General features: G+C 35.1%; 1 protein-coding gene across 4 annotated transcripts in view; it reads left to right on the top strand.

Moving 5' to 3' along the window:
• Nucleotides 1-20523, top strand: part of C2H9orf85 (chromosome 2 C9orf85 homolog) — a 69268-nt gene that overhangs the window by 21761 nt on the left and 26984 nt on the right. The window lies entirely within an intron of this gene.

A 20523-nucleotide genomic window follows, 5' to 3' on the forward strand; every position in this document is an offset into this window, starting at 1 on the left:
AATGCTGAAACACAATGGCCTGTGTGAATATCTGCACATAATTTCTCCTGGTTCTGCTAGTAAACGAACCCTATTTCTAGTTTAAAATACATGAGTGTAAGAAGTACAAGGCAAGTATGGAGGAAGAAGAGTTGTAGTTGTTTTAAATTAATCCTGTGTATCACTTTAAACTCTCATCTGTAAAACGTTGTGAAGACTTACTTAGCAATAGTTTTTGAAAACACAAAATGCCTTTTCCATTCTGCCATTATTGATAGAGATACATTACTTCCCACTAATGAAATGATAAAATGCAAGTTTTCGAATCTGCAAAGCTGTCAATGAGCCCTGGGTCTCTGGTGACTCCCACTCAATCCCAGTCCTTCCAAATACTTTGAGTTATTTTTTTGAAGAAAGTTTGATAGAGTAAGTTTGAAGAAGTCAGCCAGTTAATCACTTATTTTAAACACCATTTTAACATTTTTCAAAATACTACTTGCTCTTCAGGTTTACCTCATGCCCATTACTTTTTGTCTCTTCAAATAGATTTTAAACATAGTGAGGAAGGGACTATACATCATAAACATTCTGAATCCTTGAGATGCCTAGTGCAATGCTGACTACATATGAGCCAATACTTTTTTTTAACTGTTCCTGTAGACAGCAGAGAGATGGTCATGATACATGCTGTATTTAGTTCTAACCTGTGATGTGTTTTATAGTTTGATATGTTGGAGAGAGTCTCAAGCTTGGAGTCAGAGCAACACTATGCATAGACTCCTTAGACTCCTGGTGTGGCCACTGAGTCACTAACCTTGGTAAATTCTAGGACTGTCTGTGAAATTGTAATAACAAAAATTAACAATACCACTTTCTTCCTTCTACCCAGGGGTGATATAAGAATAAAATGAGAAGAATTAAAGGAAACAAATTCAGATTTAAAAAAAACTTTATAAATGAAATTTAGTAGTATTTTGTTACAAGTGATTTACATCTTTCATTTAAGAATTTGCCAAAATTTTATCCCTTGGTTTTTTATAATCTTGTCATCAGAGCATATCTTTGTGCTACTTCTCTTAAGAATGAAGAAAATGCTCTTGACTGAAGTTAGGTAAGTCACATGTAGAAAATGAGCTTTAAACTAAACTAATCATGCCACAAACCTATTTTTCCTTATGTGATTTAACTACTAAGTTCATTATCATCATTAGTAGATTATATATTATTTTGACCAGAGCAAAGCAGCTAGCTGTCTTTGAAGACATTTGCTAGCTTCCATGTAGTTATTTTTCTCTTATACTTCCTCCAAAGTAAATAATTTACAGAATACAGATTTATTGTAACAGATATAATCATTCAGTTTGTGGATATTACCAATTATTATGCTTGAAAAAGTTAAATCCATCAACTGCTAGCATAAATTATTAGGAAGAAATGAATATCATTCTTTTTTTGTTTAATACATATTAAGCAGTGGTGGGTCAGTATTTGTCTCTCTTAAGATCACTAACTTGGGGCATATCATACTGGTTGGACAAGATCTCAAATTATGACTAAGTTTTAATGGGTGCTTATAAAAACGTGTGTTGCCTCATGACACTGCACAATTGCTGCTTGAATAGGGCTTTTTGCATTCCAACTGAATTGTACATAGGTTGGCCCATATTGCTCACCAATTAGTGACCCTTAACTTTTTAGCTCTCAATATCTTGAAAATCTGTGAAACACATGATAGAAAAGTAAGTCCTTTTCTTTTAGAGCATTGCTTAGCAAAGAATATCTTCTCCTCTAAGTAAGTTTTTCTAACTTGAGCATTTTGTTTTGTGCCTTTGTAACAGATGATGTATAATACCAGAAGGTTATCTTAGGAACAGGCCAGCAAGTTTGGCCTATTTGCAAAACATTATAAAGTGTTAAAATTTAAGTCAAAACAGTGTAAATTGAAATGTGTACTCTGCAAAATTGTGGGGTTTTTTTTTCTTTTAATCTTTAGAAGTTCTTTAAAGCTATAGGAAAATAATCTTCTACTTGTAATTTAATAGAATGCTCTCCACTAAAAGGCATCCTTTTATGGTTTCTGACTTGGTTGCTCCTGATTAATTGTGTGACCTAAAGCAAATCGTTTAATTCTCTGAACCTCAGGTTTCTCATCTGCAAAATGAAGATAATTATACCTATCCCTAGCCACAAGAATGTTCTAAGAATAGCAGGGGGAATTTTTATGAAGGATTAGGCATGTGGTTTATAAATATGTGGTAGTAATCTTTTGTGTAAAGATTATTTAGCTTGCCTGGGTTCCAGTAGCCATGTTTCTTGAAGATGATTGTATAATGATACAGCTTTCGCAGTGTGACTGTGTGACTGTGAAAACCTTGTGTCTGATGCTCCTTTTATCTAACTTTTCGACAGACGAGTAAAACATATGGATTAAAAATAAATAAATAATAAGGGGAACAAATGTTATAATAAATTTAGTAGATTGAAATGTTAGTGATCAATGAAAGGGAGGGGTAAGGTGTATGGTATGTATGAATTTTTTTCTGTTTTCCTTTTATTTCTTTTTCTGAATTGATGCAAATGTTCTAAGAAATGAATGTTGAATATACAACTATGTGATGATATTGTGAGTTATTGATTATATATTAAGTATGGAATGATCATATGGTAAGAATGTTTGTATTTGTATGATGTTTAATAAAAAAATTATTTAGCTTGCTATGATTTTTATAATAAAAAACAAAAGACCTGTTTTGTGATAAGCCATGTAAATAAATAACTCTTCCTGAAGAATACTTTTGTACAGAAACCTGACCAAAGTACAGACATGTCATGCGCATGTGAAATCACTAGAGTACTTGGATTAGCAAAGGAATATTGACCAGGAATTGTAAACAAATCCTAAGTAGGGAATTAAATGTTAAGTATAGTAGATGATCTCTTGAGAAGATAGAAATGCATGTATGTAGCTATCTTGGCATTGATTTTGATCTGTCCTATTCAGATATACCATTTTGTATATGTGACAATGAGAGTAACATGGACATTTGAACAGTAGAGGTAGAAACAAAGGTTAGTAATCACTGATCTTAAAATTGCCCAGATTTCCTAGCATATTCCTAATTTTAGATTCCCTAGTTAATGGAGATTTGGCCTGACTTTTAATCTCATAATGAAGGGAAATTTAAGAGAACTAGGGGTAGAGAAGAGTAAAGAGGGGATAATTTAGCAGCCCTTCAACATATTTATATTTGGCTTAAATTTCGTGAATAGGAATAAAGGCCAGATACCACTAATAAAAATTCACAGGTTCTTATCTTGATAAAGATTGTTTTTATACAGTGCTGTACCAGTGTTAAGCATGTCTGAATTAAGGGACTTTAGCAAGGTGTCTGTTGTTAATAGATACAGGTTGAGAATCTAGAATAAGTAATATTTTTGGGTGATATCTTTGATATAAAATTTTGGCAGAACTTTTAAAATAACAGCTCTTCTGGATTCCTGGCTTACGTCTGTAACATACCTTTCCCTGTTCTGAGATTATTCTGGAGACTCAGATACTTAGTATGTTTCTTTAGCTTTCGAACAATATAGTCCATAAATTGTTTGTTTCAGATGGCTGTTATGTCACTTAGTTGGAGCTCAAAATACATATTCCCAGAGAAATGATGCTCTCAGTGATAAAACTAGAATCAGTCTGAAATTTAGTTTCTAAAAGAGAGGCGATATAATATATTCCATATCCAAAATATGGATTGGAGTCAGAGGGCATAATCTTGAGTGCTGGTTTATTGCCTGTTAGTTGTGTAACCTTGAACAAACTATTAAACCTATCTGGATTTTTTTCTTCATTTCCAAAATAGGAATAATACTATTTATCCCCCAAGGTGTTTGTGAGGAAATTACAAAACTAATTGTGAAAATTGATTTTTAAACTGCTGTACTATATAAATGCCAGTTACTGTTATTTACTATTGTTATTATTATTAAGTGCTATTTCAACTATAATAATCATAACTTTCTTTATATCTCCTCCTTAATAGTATTCCAAGTAGCATATTCTTCCCTAGAAGAAATGTATTCTTTCCTAGGAACATCACCTGGCTTTAGCTGCCTAGAGCAGTGGTTCTTAAACTTTGGTGTGTTTGAGAATCATCTGGAAAGCATTTTAAAAATGTAGATTCCCAGGCCCCCCAATTTCTCAGTCAGATCTTGGAGTTGAGTCCAGGAGCAGTCATTCTTATATCACTGGCAATTCTAATTATATAGTCTTCACATCACACATAAGATTAGTCTACCATTTACCTCCCCTGTATTTGATTCTCAGATCTGATATGCCAGTCTACATGGCTAACTTTCCAAGAACCTGACTCTCTTAGTCTGGGTTTAGGTCTATCTTGGAAACGTGGTGCTCTCGTAGAAGCCCACCTTGTTTGAGCTCTTTCTTGGCATTAGAGGAGTGTGTCTTAGAAATCTGATTTCTACTTTGATCTCTGGTTGGGTCATCTCTGCAACAGAGTTTGAGAACTAGATTAAAAGTTGCCTTTCTCTTTGTTCCTTTTCTATGCCAGTCATTTTTTCTTTAAGCTCCTTCTCTATGCCAGTCATCTTTTCTTTAACCATTTTACCGCACATCTAGATAATTTCTTCCTCTTTATTAGCTCTCATGTCTGGGCTGCCTTTCTATTCCCACTGCCACAGCCAAATTTAGTGTTTTAGTATTTCGTCTGATCCCAATGCTTTCCTCTAGTCTTGTCTTCAAATGTTGCTTAGGATTTTCCAGACAGGTCCCTTCCTTCCTTAAAAGTGTTAAAAGATAACTATTGGTAGTTTAGTCTCCCCTTCTCCCTTTTTTTCTCTTTAGACTCTAACCCATCTTCCAGTTGGAAGGCTACTTCAGTAGTACAAAGCAGAAATCTAAGATTTCAGGCTTGATCTAAGAAAATGTGTGGGGAGGATGGTTATAAAATAGAAGCCCAAGTTGGGAGGCATTGTAGAAGAATTGATTTTGTCAGTGTTGGAATGTTGGTTAAAAGAGAGGGAAAAGTCAGAGGTAACCAGGAGATTTTATACCTGAGCCTTCTGGAAGGCTTTTTAAAAGTGAAGTTTGAGAAGGAGGAGGAACAGATTTTATTGCTAAGATAGTGCTGCTGTTTAGTTCGTGAATTTGAGTTGTCTCAAGGATTTACAAGAAGTGAATAGTGGATTCCCCATGCAGTCTGAGACATCGGGACCTCCAGAGAGACAATAGTTAGGGCTGGGGACATGGTTTTGGATATAGTCTGTGTTGAGATTACTATTGAGGCTCTAGTTTGGGGTTCAGTCAATCAAGAGTAAATAGTGTAGAAAGGAAGGAGGCCTGAACAGGCACCTAGGTGAGGGAAGAATGGAGGGAAGTGTTAGCAAAGTATCTTGAGAAAGAGCAAATGGAGTTGCTGATGTAACACTGCCTGTAAGGTGACTCTTCTTTTCAGGAAAGACAAAATTTATTATTCCTAGTTAAAACCACTGACATTTTGAACATTTGCAGGAAAAATTTGAGAAAAAGAAAAAGGCTTACTTCTCATGTAACTTTCTTTTAAGAGAAGTTCTTGGTTTATTTACTAAAAATGCCCCACGATTTATAATTATGCTCACAGATAAGTAAAAGCATATCATTTAAAAATGCAAGGTGCCTGTAATTTAATTGCTGTAAGGCAGAATTTCTCTTGTTATCACGACATAGTCTGTATTTTGTTTAGAATTTGTTTTACTGTTGCATTGTTATTTCTTCCTTAAGACTATTTTAATTTTTATAACACACCCTCCTAAACTGTGCTTTTTGTGATAAAATGGAGAAAACTAAAAATCTTCATACTAGAGTGCTCTGTTTAAACTCTGACCAGATCTTTTAAAGATATGACTGATTTATCAGTGCAGTTTTTAGTTGTGAAAATGCTTCAGAAATATTTACTTGTTAAAATACATGGCACCATAAGGAAGAACAAAGCAATGTCAATAATGCAGGGTTTTGAAAATAGATGATAATTAATATTTTAAAACTTTAACGTATGTGTGAGACAAGCAAAAAATGTTTATTTGGTACAAAATTTATATTTTGACTAGTGCATATCCTAATATAACTTATGTGGACAGCTTAATCGAACACCATAGTACTTGGAACCTTGCGTAGGGCATGAGATTTCGTAGGTGTGTCCAGAGTGATGCCCAGATAAATCCCAGAACGATTTGAATAATGAATAGGGAAGTATTTGCAGAGTCCCCTAGGGGGAATGGTGAGAAAAGGGGAAAATTCAGCTTCCCCAAGTGGAGAATTCTTGATATTCTCACAGGCAGTGGGGGCAGCCAAAGCAATAGGCCGAGCCTCCAATCTTGAGGTTTGTTCATATGAAACTTAATCCTGCAAAGGATAGGCTAAATCCACTTAAAATTAGGCCTAAGAGTCACCCCCAAGGGAACTTCTTCTGTTGCTCAGATGTGGCCTCTCTCTCTCTCAGCTGACATAGCAAGCAAACTCACTGTCCTCTCCCTCTCTCCATGGGACATGAATCCCAGGGTTGTGGACCTTTCTAGCAACGTGGGACAGAAATCCTAGAATAAACTGGAACTCAGCATCAAGGGATTGAGAAAATCTTCTCCACCAGAAGGGGGAAGAGCAAAATGAGACAAAATAAAGTGTCAGTGGCTGAGAAATTCCAAACAGAGTTGAGAGGTTATCCTGGAGGTTATTCTTATGCATTAAATAGATATCACATGTTTAGTTAAGGTGTAGTGGAGAGGCTGGAGGGAACTGCCTGAAAATGTGGAGCTGTGCTCTGGTGACCATGTTTCCTGAAGCTAATCATATAATGATATGGCTGTCGCAGTGTGACTGTGTGGTTGTGAGAGCCTTGTGTCTGATGCTCCTTTTGTCTACCTTATAGATGGACAAGTAAAATATATGGATTAAAAATAAATAAATAATAGGGGGAACAGATATTAAAACAAATTTAGTAGATTGAAATGCTGGTGATTGGTGAAGGGGAGGGGTAAGGGGTATGGTATGTATGAATTTTTTTCTGTTTTCTTTTTATTGTTTTTTCTGAATTGATGCAGATGTTCTATGAAATCATAATGATGTATATACAACTATATGATGATAGTCAGTGGTTTTAACTAGGAATAATAAATTTTGTCTTTCCTGAAAAGAAGAGTACATCATACAACTATATGATGATAGTGTGAGTTATTGATTATATAACAAGAATGGAATGATCATATGATAATGCTTGTGTTTGTATGTGGTTATGTATCATAAATAAAAAATAAATAAATCAAAAAAAATACATGGCACCAACTTATTTTAATTTTTCCTTAAAAATGAATGAGTAAAATATACTTTAGAAAATAAAATGGCTTCCCTAGTAGGTTTCCCTTTTTGTGAGAAGGTGCTGCTACAGCATGTTTCTGCCTGTAGGCAGGTGTGGCTCCATTAAGTTTGTCTGTTTGCATTAAGTTTGCTTTAAATTTGTCAGTAAAAGGTTGAATAGTTTACTTGGCTACTAAAATAAATCGTATGAGATTTTACATAGGGCCTGTCTGTATAACTGCAACTGACAGCAGTTCAACCCGCTTATTGAGAGAATAGTCCTCTGTTTGGGATGATCAGAACTCATTTTATATTCAGTCTTTGGATAAAAATACAATTGTTTATTTTCGCAGATGTCATTTGTTAAAGATCCCAGCAGTAACAATGAAAGTGGAAGAAGGGAATCAAATATTATTTCTTGACTAAAAAAATCTTAAATTAAAAGTAAGTTGAACAAGAGATGCGTTTCAAGTGTATGTTTCCCCTTCTCTCAGTTTGTTAATGGTATTTTAAGAACTTGTGATGAATTTAGGATGAATGGGAGGAAGATGAAGGACTAGACTACAAGGAAGAAAATCAGTTGGCTTAGCCCTCAGTTATTTTATTTATTTGTTTGTTTGTTTATTTATATATTAAAACTCCATTCTGTTTCTCTCACGACTGGACTTGTTCTGTCTGAAATTAAAGAAATAGCAAAAATGGATGAAAATGGATGAAAGGGTTTTTTTTTTTAAAGATAATATTTTTTAAAATTTTATTTATTTTGTATTATCAAACCAAAACAACATACAAACATGAACATTCTTAACATAAAAACATTCCGGGTGTGGTGTACAGTCAGTGGCTCACAATATCATCACATAGTAGTATATTCATCACCATGATCATTTTTTAGAACATTTGCATCACTCCAGAAAAAGAAATAAAAAGAAAAAGATACATACTAAAGCCCTACCCCTCCCTCTCATTGACCATAAGTATTTCCTTCTACTCAATAGATTTTAACCTTTGTTCCCCCTATTTTTTTTCTATACCCCTTACCAGTCCCTTTCATTGTTCACTAATACTTCAGTCTACTCAATTTATTTTGACATTTGTTCCCCCTATTTATTTATTTTTAATCCATATTTTTTACTCATTTGTCAATATTGTATATAAAAGGCATATCAGATGCAAGGTTTTCACAATCACATAGCCACAATGCAAAAGCTATATCATTATACATTCATCTTCAAAAAGCATGTTAGCCTGCAGTTTTTTTAAAACCTTTTTATTTTATGGTATAATATATATACAAAGCAAAGAAATAAAAAAGCAATAATACTCAAAGCACTCTTCAAAAAGTGGTTACAGGATAGATCCCAGAGTTTGCCATGGGCTACCATATGATCCTCTCATATTTTTCCTTCTAGCTCCTCCAGAATATAGGAGACTAGAGGGCTTAAATACTATTTTATCATCACAATTGATTTTTTCTTTCTTTTTTTTGTAAACAGTAACATATATACAAAAAAGCTATGAATTTTGAAGCACAGCACCACAATTAGTTGTAGAACATATTTCAGACTTTTGAGATGGGTTACAGTTTCACAATTTTAGGTTTTTACTTCTAGCTGCTCTCAAATACTAGAGACTAAAAGATCAATTTAATGATTCAGCATTCATATTAATTTGTTAAGTCCTATCTTCTATGTATAATTCCACCATCACCTTTGATCTTTCCGTACCTCTCATTGGGGTTGTTTGTAGCCCTCAGTTTTGACATACTTTATGCCTTAGATAACTTTCGATTAAAAGTTTATTATAAAAAAATCTAATTTTGGTAACTCAAATTTTTTTGAACTTATAAATCATGTATTTTAGAAAACTAGAGTGATATTTTGCTTGAAGAAGGTTTGGACTGAATTATTTGTGAAGAATTCTTATAAATGTTAATAGCTAATTTCTAATTTAGCTACGTCAGACAAATGCAGTTTTCTTAAAAAGAGGAAACTTTGTAGTTACTTTTATTTCATATGTCTCTTTAAAAATGGCAATGAAACCAATTTTACTGTTAGGACTCACTTCAAAGGTATTTCTGGGCTATTTATATAATGAGTTCCTTTTGTGAATTAATAAAATACTTAAAAATAGTAAGACTCAGTAACTTATCCAAATAAGGTATTTCTGAGAGTAACAAGCATTCAAACTATTGCTTTACCATATTGAAAAGAGATCATGATTTGAAAGTTTTAAGGGAGTAGAATTCTATATTGAAATCCTAGATTAGGTGGTAGTAGTATACTGTCTATAGTAAATATAATAATAAGTTAACCCTAACAAGAACTAAAAAAAATTCCCTTTCTAAAAAGGAAAACAGCAGTGTTTTCCATTCTTTCAAAAATCTTAAACTTTCAAGATAGAAAAGCATACCAGTTTTTTAAATTAATTTTTTAATTTTTAAAAAATGCAACAACAAACACAAACATTCTTAACATATGATCATTCCGTTCTACATATATAATCAGCAATTCACAATATCATCACGTAGTTGTATATTCATCATCATGATCATTTCTTAGAATATTTGCATCAATTCAGAAAAAGAAATAAAAAGAAAACAGAAAAAAATTCATACATACCGTACCCCTTACCCTTCGCTTTCATTGATCACTAGCATTTCAAGCTACTAAATTTATTTTAACGTTTGTTCCCCCTATTATTTATTTTTATTCTGTATGTTTTACTCATCTGTCGATAAGATAGATAAAACGAGCATCAGACACAAGGTTTTCACAATCACACAGTCACATTGTGAAAGCTGTATCATTATACAGTCATCTTCAAGAAACGTGGCTACTGGAACACAGCTCTACATTTTCAGGCAGTCCCTCCAACCTCTCCATTATATCTTAACTAACAAGTTGATATCTATTTAATGCTTAAGAATCACCTGCAGGATAACCTCTCGACCCTGTTTGGAATCTCTCAGCCATTGACACTTTATTTTGTCTTGTTCACAACTTGAGGTTTTATATGTGAATGTTCTTATTGCTTTAAATCTATAGTTACTTTTCATCTATAAAAGTAATAAATGCTTGTCATAGGAAAATCATACAACATAGTATACTGTTGTTACTACAGAGTAAAAAAAAATGTATTAAAGGGAAAGAACAAGTAAAAACCAATTCATAGAGAGTTGAACAAAGTTTACAGATGAACTAGACAGACTATGAGAGAGTCCTGCAAGAAATTTGAACACTGTCCTCTCCCTCTACCCCATTCACTTTTTTAAACTTTTTTTATTAATTAAAAAAAAGAAAAGAAATTAACACAACATTTAGAAATCATTCCATTCTACATATGCACTCAGTAATTCTTAGTATCATCACATAGATGTATAATCATCATTTCTTAGTACATTTGCATCGATTTAGGAAAAGAACTAGCAAAACAGCAGAAAAAGATATAGAATGTTAATACAGAGAAAAAAATTAAAATAATAATAAAATATATATATATATAAAAAGGAAAAAGAAAAAAACAAAAACAAAATATACAAACAAACAAACAAAAAACTATAGTTCAGGTGCAGCTTCATTCAGTGTTTTAACATAGTTACATTACAATTAGGTATTATTATGCTGTCCATTTTTGAGTTTTTGTATCTAGTCCTGTTGCACAGTCTGTATCCCTTCCGCTCCAATTACCCATTATCTTACCCTGTTTCTAACTCCTGCTGGTCTCTGTTACCAATGATATATTCCAAGCTGATTCTCGAATGTCGGTTCACATCAGTGGGACCATACAGTATTTGTCCTTTAGTTCCCGGCTAGACTCACTCAGCATAATGTTCTCTAGGTCCATCCATGTTATTACATGCTTCATAAGTTTAATCTGTCTTAAAGCTGCATAATATTCCATCGTAGGTATACACCACAGTTTGTTTAACCACTCGTCTGTTGATGGACATTTTGGCTGTTTCCATCCCTTTGCAATTGTAAATAATGCTGCTATAAACACTGATGTGCAAATGTCCGTCTGTGTCTTTGCCCTTAAGTCCTTTGAGTAGATACCTAGCAGTGGTATTGCTGGGTCGTAATCCATTCTGCCAGTCTATGTCTTTTGATTGGGGAATTCAGTCCATTACCTTTTAGTGTTATTACTGTTTGCATAATATTTTCCTCTACCATTTTGGCTTTTGTATTATATATATCATATCTGATTTTCCTTCTTTCTACACTTTACTCCATACCTCTCTCTTTTGTCTTTTCGTATCTGACTCTAGTCCTCCCTTTAGTATTTCTTGCAGAGCTGGTCTCTTGGTCACAAATACTCTCAGTGACTTTTTGTCTATAAATGTTTTAATTACTCCTTCATTTTTGAAGGACAATTTTGCTGGATATAGAAGTCTTGGTTGGCAGTTTTTCTCTTTTAGTAATTTAAATATATCATCCCACTGTCTTCTAGCTTCCATGGTTTCTGCTGAGAAATCTACATATAGTCTTATTGGGTTTCCCTTGTATGTGACAGATTGTTTTTCTCTTGCTGCTTTCAAGATCCTCTCTTTCTCTTTGACCTCTGACATTCTAACTAGTAAGTGTCTTGGAGAACGCCTATTTGGGTCTATTCTCTATGGGGTGCGCTGCACTTCTTGGATCTGTAATTTTAGGTCTTTCATAAGAGTTGGGAAATTTTCAGTGATAATTTCTTCCATTAGTTTTTCTCCTCCTTTTCCCTTCTCTTCTCCTTCTGGGACACCCACAACACGTATATTTGTGCACTTCATATTGTCATTCAGTTCCCTGATCCCCTGCTCAAAATTTTCCATTCTTTTCCCTATAGTTTCTGTTTCTTTTTGGAATTCAGATGTTCCATCCTCCAGTTCACTAATTGTAGCTTCCGTCTCTTTAAATCTACCATTGTAGGTATCCATTGTTTTTTCCATCTTTTCTACTTTGTCCTTCACTCCCATAAGTTCTGTGATTTGTTTTTTCAGATTTTCTATTTCTTCTTTTTGTTCAGCCCATGTCTTCTTCATGTCCTCCCTCAATTTATTGATTTGGTTTTTGAAGAGGTTTTCCATTTCTGTTCGTATATTCAGCATTAGTTGTCTCAGCTCCTGTATCTCATTTGAACTATTGGTTTGTTCCTTTGACTGGGCCATATCTTCAATTTTCCGAGCGTGATCCGTTATTTTCTGCTGGTGTCTGGGCATTTGATCAGATTTCCCTAGGTGTGGGACCCGGCTGGTTGAAAGGTTTTTCTGTGAAATCTCTGGGCTCTGTATTTCTTTTCCTGCCCAGTAGGTGGCGCTCGTGGTGCTTGTCTGTCTGCGGATCCCACCAGTAAAAGATGCTGTGGCTCCTTTAACTTGCCAGTCTGAATCTCGCAGTCGGCCCGGGAAACCGCACATGGAGTGGGGGTCGCCGGCCACTGCGGCTTGGGGGAGTGCCGGTCCAAATTGCCCAGCCGGCCCGAGACGCCAAGTGTGGCAGGAGGGCCCTGCTATCCAACGTTCCCAGTTGGACCGGGAAGCCACGTGTGTGGAAGGGACCCCAGTCGCCAGCCACCCCGGCCCGGGAAAGCGCGCACCCTTCGGGTATCTCACCGCAGCGGACTCTCCCTGCCCGTTCAGCCATTCCAGAATGGGGTACGCTGTCTCTTCGGTCCCTGTCGTGGCTCCGGGAGCTGTTTCGTATTGTTTCTGTTTCTTTAGTTGCTGTTCTGGAGGAGGAACTAAGACCCGCGCATCTCACCAAGCCGCCATCTTCTCCGGAAGTCCCCATTCACTTTTATCCACTCCTAAAAGTATTCTGTAAGTATCAAATCAAAGACAAGTCATAGCTGTTAGAAATTGAGCTCCATCTCATTTTGTTACTTTATTTCTGGATTTTGCAAAAACCTCTGTACTTTTTAAAACCTTTCAAGTATATGAATTTGGCTAACTCTTAAGTTTAAAAAAAATTCTAGTGTTCTAAGACTTATTAAATCTTTACTTCTGAGTCCTTTTAACCTTTGCGTATGAATTCTGTAGCAACGGAGATATTCCTCATTGTAGTAATGGTCTTTTCTGCTTGGTAGGTACTGGTAATCATCTGTGTTAGGACTGAAGTAACAATGTGCTAAAACTAGTACACTGTACATTAATGGGTGCTGGTGTTCATGCTCTCTAGGCTTTGTAATAAAAGGATGGACGAAAGTTTTGAGAGTGATTACCTAATTTGTAAGTCACAGATTTTTTTTGCATTTTATTGCTCATTTTAGTACTTGGAACTAAAATCATTTGTAAATAAGATTGTTTTCAATGTGAGACCATTTTCAGAGGGAGACAGGTAATCCCATCAGTGTTGAATTTATTCAATTTATTCATTCAACAGATATTTTTCTTGATCATTTACTATGTACTAGGAACAAAAAAGACACAAAGTTCCTGCTCTTATAGAACTTACTGTTATTAGGAAATTGAACCACTATTTTCAACCTGTGGCATGAGATGGAGTTTTTTTTTGGTTATATTTTTATTGACAAATCTTCCCACATATATAGTCCATATATGGTGTGTAATCAGTGGGTCTCAATATCATCACATAGTTGTGTATTCATCACTATGGTCATTTTTTTAGAACATTTGCTTCAGTCCAAGAAAAGAAATAAAAGGAAAAAAGAAAAAGAACTCTTACATCTCATACTCCTTATCCCCCCATTATTTAGTTACCGTTTTTATCCATATTTTTTTACTCATCTGTCCATACCTTGGCTATAAAGAGCATCAGATTCAAGGTTTTCACAATCACACAGTCACACTGTGAAACCTATATTGCTATACAGTCGTCTTCAAGAAGCAAGGCTATTGAAACACAGCTCAACAGTGTCAGGTACTTCCCTCCAGCCATTCCACTATACCGTAGACTAAAAAGGGAAATCTGTATAATGCATAAGAATAAACCCCAGGATAACCTCTCGACTCTGTTTTAGATCTCTCGGCCACTGAAACTTTATTTTGTCTAATTTCTCTCTTCCCCCTTTTGGTCAAGAAGACTTTCTCAATCCCATGATGCCGGATCCTGGCTCATTCTGAGACTTCTGTCCCGTGTTGCTAGGGAGATTTACACCCCTGGGAGTCATATTCCTGCATAGGAGTGAAGGCAGTGAATTTACTGGCTGAATTGGCTTAGAGAGAATGGCCACATCTGAGCAACAAAAGAGATTCTCTGGGGATGACTCTTAGGCATAATTGTAGTAGGTAGGCTTAACCTATCCTGTTTTGGAATAAATTTCATAGTGACAAATCCCAAGATCAAGGGCTCAGCCTATTGCTTTGGTTGTCCTCACTTCTTGAGAGAATATCAGAAATTCTCTAAATGGGGAAGTTGAATATTTGCTCTTTTCTCCCCAGTTCCTTAAGGGGACTTTGCAAATACTTCTTTATTCACTGCCCGAATAACTCTGAGATAGATTGGGGCATCACACTAACCTGGACAAACCAACAAGATCTCACGCCATATTCAAAAGATTCCATGTACTTATGGTGTTAACTAAACTGACCTTACAAGCTAAATTAGGTAATGTACTACCAAAAATATAAATTTTCCACCAAATAAACATCTGTTCCTTTGATCTCACACAGAAGTTGAAGTTTTAAATATGGCAGTATCATCCTTTACCCTCTATTCTGATCTACGTTAGTCCTATCCAGATCAGCTTCGTTCATATCTCTACTTAAAGTCTGATCCCTTTTTCAGCTTTTTAAACAGTTCCTGTGTGGGTTAGTGGTGACTTTCATAGCTTCAGAGCTCTAACACTGAATCTCAGGTGTCACATAAACTCCTGAGGTTTCTGGGAATGACCAGATTGTACTCAAACGGCTCAGTATCTCAGAATTTAGAAATAATAGTTACAACTCCTGAATATATGTGTATTTTAGTTAGTAAGCTGCCAGAATGTGATATACCCGAACTAGAATGGCTTTTGAAAAGGGGATATTTAACAAGTTACAAGTTTACAGTTCTAAGCCTATGAAAAGGTCCAAACTTACTAAGGCATCTTGGGAAAGATATCTTAATTCAAGAAAGGTCAAAGTTTCTGGAACAGCTCTGTCAGCTGGGAAGTCACATGGCTGGCATCTGCTGGTTCCTTGCTCCTGGGCTCTGTTGCTTTCAGCCTCTGTTCCTGTGGGGGTTCCTCACTTTGCTTCTCTGGGGCTGGCTCTCACCTCTTGGCTTCCCTTGGCTCTCTCCAGGTTCTGGCTTGTTTAACATCTCATGGTGACATCTGCTGGCTTCTAAGCATCTCCAAACATCAGTGTCTCTGTTCTGTTAAGTATTGGCATCTGAATCAGCTCTGCTGTGAAGTTTCTATTGGCCCTGTCATTTCTAATTTTCTCCAAAATGTTTCCTGTTTTAAATGATTCCAGTAAATCAAGACCCACCTGAAATGGGTGGAGTCACATCTCCATCTAATCAAAGCTCATACATCCACAATAGGGTGTGTTACATCTCTGTGGTGATAATCTAATAAAAAAATTTCTAACCTTAAGTATTGAAATAGGATTAAAAGAAAAGACTGTCTCCACCAGATTGGATCAAGATTAAAACATGGCTTTTCTGGGGCACATAATACTTTCAAACCAGCAATGTGACTACGTAAGAACTTATGATTTAGGACCCAACCTGATAACCCATGCTTTTGACTTCAGTTCACCAAGTTTTTATATTATAGTTAGTCCATATAAGTGAGGCATGATGATATTTGTCTTTTTGTTTCTGACATTTCATTCAGCATGCAGTCCTCAAGGTTCACTCACCTAGTTGCATGCCTCATAACTTCATTTCTTCTTGCAGCCACTCCCTAGTCCATTTATGTCTACACTACAGTTCCCCCTTCCTTCTCTCAGTTGTTATACCCTTAGGCCACCTACATCCGTTGTGAATCCCAAACACTGCTGACATCAACACCAGTGTACAAATGTCCATTTGTGTCCCCGCACTCAGTTCCTTCAGATATATACTGAGCATGGAGTTGCAGTTTCATATGGCAAACCTACCCCTAGCATCCTGTGGAACCACCACCCTGCCCTCCAAGGGGCCGCACTTCTCGATTTCCGTACTGACAGTGAACAGATACATTTTTCCTCCACTCTTTCTCTGGCACTGTTTCTCTCTGTTCATTTTTAAACAGTTTTATTTGCAAATCATAAACCCAACCTAAATAAATAGGTATGCCTTCACCGAGGTGAAGTTTTTGAGCTGCAGCATCACAGCCTCCATGTTTGTACAGGATAGGACCAGCACAGGCGTGCCTGGCAAGCAGGTATCCCAGCACTAGGATATGTCAGCTGAGGACAAGCTTTTGTTGAAATCAACAAGCTGATTCTAAAATTTATTATGGAAAAGTAGAGACACTAGAATAGTTTCAAAAAATTATTTTGTTTTCCAAATAATTGTTCCAAAAAAATTTCCAAAACAATTTTGGAAAAGGAGCAAAACTGAAGAACTCTCAGTACCGATTTCAAGACTTGCCATAAAGTGACTATAATCAAGGCAGGGTTGTATTGCTGAAATAATAAGACACATAGGTTAATGTGACAGAATATTGAGTCCAGAAATAGACCTGCACATATTTAACTCTGACAAAGATACGAAGGCAATTCAGTGGTGCTGGAACAATTGAACATACATATATCAAAAAAAAAGAGCTTCTATCAGTGTTTTGTGTCATAACCTCAAATGGACTTTAGATTAAATGTGAAAACTACAATATTTAAACTTCCAGAAGAACTTTTTTTAGTTGTAGTAATGGTATTATGTGTAAGTAGGAGAATGTCTTTATTTCTAGGACATACATAGTGAATATTAAAAGGTAAGTGTCTTGATGACTATAACTTATTTTAAGAGTATATACATATATAAAACAAATAGGTAAAATGCTAATGATTATCTCCAGATAGTATGTTTGTGGCTATGCATTAGTATTATTGTTTTTACCTTTTTCTGTGCGTTTAAAAGTTTTCATAAATGGGGGAATGTTTTGGAGCTAGTTGAAAGAAATAGTGTTTATTGAAGATGACCTTATAATATGCAATGCATTCCTGTAGCGCCTATGAATATTAGGGATCTGTCTCTGTATTGCACCTCTGAGAATAACTTTATTTTTGTGCTTTTTTGGCATTATGTAGCACTGGCCTACATGGAGAACTGGTATAGAGAACAGTTCTATGAAATGCCTTACATTGTAAGGATGATTTTGAGAGCGTTGCTTACCATATGACATGATGTCCTGTTTGGGGAGGGTGAAACTTTGGGTTTCAATAATGAAAATAGTCTAGCTGCTTCTGAGCAACTGGAATTTTGGCATGTTACGGACATGGAATCAGGTAGGGGAGAGGAGGTCATATGTTACTGGCTGCTAGAAAGCTCACATCTTACTTGGGGGGCATCTCTAGCAAGCACGCTTCTCAACTACTCTTCTGACTGTTGCCTCATAATTTTCCCTACCTACTCTTATTTCTCCCTTACTCTGATTTTCCCATCTATTTTTTAGTTGTATTTATTTTTAAGCTACTTTATATCCAACAATGGTCTAGCCATATTAAAAGGATTTAAATTAATGTAGCTTGTGATTTGAAAGTCAAAACCTCGAGGTTTTCACATTCTTCTTATCATTAGTCATAGAATTTCTTGCTCCGGTATCCAGGGATCCTTTACCCTCCAGCCGAATTTGAAGTAGGCATGTATTTCCAGAAAATTAAAAATATATACATTTATATATATCTAAATAAGATAGGCATGCAGGAGACCTGGGTTCGATTCCTGGATCATGCACCACCCCCCGAATAAAAAAAAAAAGATAGGAAGAATCTAATTTTTTTGAGTAATGTTGTAGCTATATTCTAGTCAAATATTTTATTTGGAGGGAGGGGTAATGCAGGGAAAAGAGCAAGGTATGTCCATAGAATTGGATTTTCATCAGAATTGGAATTGGCCTTTACCTTTTAATGCTGCTTTTGTCATTACATGATGGAAAATAAAATGTCATGGTTTTACCTTTAGCATTTCTGGAAGAATTATGATATACTGAAAATCCTAATGAAAAATCACATTAGTTGCTATTAATTGTTACTCAAATTCTTTTTCCCCCTTTATAGTGTCTTCCTTCTGTTAAATACTTAAAATTTTATAAAATATTGTTCAGTGTCAGCATGTTGATACAGAAGTATATTTACCATTTGCTATTGCTACCTTCTTGGGAGATGAAGTCCTCACCCAGTTTCTGTTTGGCATTGCTGTATTATATTACCAAAGATGTGTTGTCTGACAGCAAAATACTTAAAGTAGAAATAAAAACACACTTTCTATAACATAGGTGAACGCTGATGGCTAAGAATACTTTAATGATTTTATTATGTATAAAGTAGGAGTCTCGAGATACATCTTAAGTTTATTCTAACTTAAAAAAAGTTTAGTTGATGAAAAAGTTCTCTTCTTTAGCTAAGATTCCTAAATTCAAGGAATCTTCCACTGAATTTTTTTTTCTTTTAAAAAAAAATGACCCTTGAAGTCTTTTTAAAATTTTTTATAAAACTGTTTATATTTGGACATACTTAAATCTTAACCTAAACAACCTATGATCTTTTCCACAAGGGATATTCTAAAATTAATTGCCACAACAGGGTTAATTGTAAGCATAAATGTGAATAAGCTGAGATTGCCATCTCCTTTGCTCCGGGCTGAACAATTCCTAGAACTAGGATTTAGTTTTCACTGCTCACAGCTCTGGAATTCATGTCCTCATGGTAAAGCAAAGTGCACAGTTTTCTTTCTTTCTGAAACTGTTTTTAAGGGAAAGTAGCATTCATTCTAATTTCTACCCTTATTCATTTTTTTAACACGTTGAAAATCAGGTTAATTTTGTAGTAGTGCCTGTTAGTCATGTGAACGCTATACAATATCTCCATTTACACTGTTCACACATCACTCACAGGACAAGTTCCCACAAAGCCCTTTTTTGTTCTGCTGTCGATTCACCCTAAAGAAACCAGTTTCCAAACTATGAATAGCTTTGTAAATCAAGATGAACTGGTCAGAAATTGGACACAGAAACAAACAAGAAACCAAATAATGCTTCCTAGTTAACAGACAGAGTGTTATATGTAATAAAATTGCAGATAGTGAAATGCTATGCATTCTAAGAATAATTCAGTTAGAAAGTTTGTCACATTCATATTGTAATCATAGCTCAAAGACATTTCTTGGTACCATTATTGTTACAGTTTTGGAAAAAGGGGGGGATGTAATGCTCTTAGCAGGCTATACTAAGCTAGAGGCAGTGGAACAAATGATAAAATATGAACTTTGTCTCTAATTGAATAGTTTGGTGTGTTGGTACAGATTTCATTCTTTCTGATGACAGTTAGCAGATCATAATTAGGGGGGAATTTAGTGGCATGCTGAATTTCCTTTCCCAGGGACTCTTCATCTGTGTCAGGAATAAAGGGATACCCATGCCTTATGGTGATAACTTGTCTTGATTTTCTGTGTTCATAATTCATAAGTAACTATATATATATATTTTATTAATATTATATTTTGCATGGGCAAGCACCGGGAATCAAACCCAGATCTCTGGCATGGCAGGTGAGAATTCTGTCACTGATCCACCCTCATACCACCCCAATAACAATATGTTTTTACCACAGTTAAACTCAAATATAATGTACTCACAGCTTAATTTATGGTTTTTGTAAATAGCCTCAAACTGTTTGTTTGAATAATCTTTTTTCAAATTTATTTCACCTTCTTGTTTATAATTTTAAAGAATATTGAGCACTGTTCAGAGGTTTTTCTTTCTTTCAAATGGTCTCTAAACATTGTGCTTTTAACCCAATATCAAATACTCTTCCAAAGAATCTGTGACTTTTGTGATGCTTTTCTTTTTCCCTTTGAGAAATTAAAAAAGGAAACAGAAAATCTAAAATAATCCTCTACTCATTGTTCCAACAACAGGCAAAGACCAAGTTTCCACAGCTGAAGGATTCTCAGAGAACTTAGTGAAAGTATACAGTGGAGGTCCCTAATCAAATGAATGTATTATAAAATATAAAACTGTTACAAAGAAAACATGGCACATTTAAATTTTTCTTACCTTCCTTGATCCCCTATATATACATATATATATATATATATATATTTTTTTTTTTTTTTTTTCTTTTTTCTTTTTGC

The sequence above is a fragment of the Tamandua tetradactyla genome, chromosome 2 (genome assembly GCF_023851605.1).
Source record: "Tamandua tetradactyla isolate mTamTet1 chromosome 2, mTamTet1.pri, whole genome shotgun sequence".
NCBI lineage: Eukaryota > Metazoa > Chordata > Mammalia > Pilosa > Myrmecophagidae > Tamandua > Tamandua tetradactyla.